At 71.3% G+C, this 1,469-nt stretch overlaps 1 protein-coding gene across 1 annotated transcript in view; it reads left to right on the forward strand.

Annotated features, from left to right (window-relative positions):
- Positions 1–1,019: 1,019 nt before the first annotated feature.
- The window catches only part of Jun (jun proto-oncogene), a gene marked incomplete in the record, with an annotated part of 2,729 nt that continues 2,279 nt past the window's right edge, over positions 1,020–1,469 (forward strand). Inside the window, 1 exon segment of the mRNA XM_005398485.2 lies at positions 1,020–1,469.

Consider the following 1,469-nt stretch of genomic DNA (forward strand, 5'->3'; position numbering starts at 1 on the left):
CCATCAAAAGCTCAGGGAAACTGAGGAAGGGCCGGGCAGGGGACTGCTCAATGACTACATCCCCACACTAACTCCCGGAAGCCCCAGGTAGATGTCACCAGCGCCCCTCGCAGACCCGGCACACGAGGCTGGGAGAAGTCCTGGGCTTTGCACACTTGACACCGGGTGGCCCAAGCAGGAGAAGGGCATGGTTCCCCGCTTCGGCGTTCTCGGCGCCCACGCTCGTCCCCGCGGGATGGGGGAGGGACCTGGGACCGCGGGAGAGGAAGCCACTTACAGCGCGCAGCGCTTCCTAGAGGCTGCCCGGGCCCACCTCGGCGGGAGGGGAAGGGAAGGGAGGCTCGCGGGACCGCGGAGCGGAGGAGCGCTCCCGGAAGGCTGGGGCGGAAGAAGCTGGGCACGCCGCGGCCCGGGTCTCCGCGTCCAGCCGCGGCCCCGCTCCCCACGGCCCCGGGCGAAGTGGGGTGGGGCCGAGCCAGACCGCGCACAGCCAACTCGCCCCAGACAAACTTCGGCGCGGGCCGGGCCGACCCCGGCCGAAAGCCGACCCGTCCCCGCGCGCACTTAGCAGCGCGCCTGGAAGTGCCGGCCCCCCCGCCTAGCCTCTCGCCCCCTCGGGGGAGCCCGCACCCCCACACACCCGACCCGCCCGGCGGCCCACCGCCCGCTTCCCGCAGCCCGGCCGGGCCAGACCTTGGGCCCGCCCCTTGCGAGCGGGCGCCCGTCACTGGACGTCAAACCCCAAGACGTCAGCCCACAATGCACCGGGCGGGCCGGCTGGACGCGCGGGAGAGGAGGGGCCGGGAGCGGACCTAGAGGCTTGCGGGGGGGTGGGACGGCCCAACTGTAGGAGTGCGGCAGAGCATTACCTCATCCCGTGAGCCTCCGCGCGCCAGGAGAAGAATCTTCTAGGGTGGGGTCTCCATGGCGACGGGCGGGCCCGCCCTCCTGAGAGCGACGCGAGCCAATGGAAAGGCCTTGGGGTGACATCATGGGCTATTTTTAGGGGTTGACTGGTAGCAGATAAGTGTTGAGCTCGGGCTGGATTAGGGCTCAGAGTTGCACGGAGTGTGATTGAGGTGGCGCGGCGAGAGTGGAGGACGCGCGCTCAGGGGAACAGACGGACAGACTGACTCAGTTGGCCGGGCAGCAGAGAGGTCTGAGCTGCAAGTCTTCCTTTCCTCCCACTTCCTCGGCACCTGCCCGGAGCAAGCGCCTGTGGCTGCCGGCCCGGGGTTTCGGGGAGTGCCTGGAGAACCCGCGGCCCGGGCGCGGCTGACAGCGGAGAGCAGCGGCGGGAAGTTTCCCGGCCCGGAGCCCGGGGACGAGCGGCCCCGCGGCCCGGAGCGAACTTTTGCGGAACTCGAGCGCGGGGCTGAGGAGGGTCGCTCAGAAGGGACCGTCCCGGAGGCCGCCTGCGAGCGGCCACTGCCCCCGGAGGAGCCGGCGCCCGGCACCCCGCGCCCGCG

The sequence above is a fragment of the Chinchilla lanigera genome, unplaced genomic scaffold, assembly GCF_000276665.1.
Source record: "Chinchilla lanigera isolate Chin_1 unplaced genomic scaffold, ChiLan1.0 scaffold00063, whole genome shotgun sequence".
Lineage (NCBI taxonomy): Eukaryota > Metazoa > Chordata > Mammalia > Rodentia > Chinchillidae > Chinchilla > Chinchilla lanigera.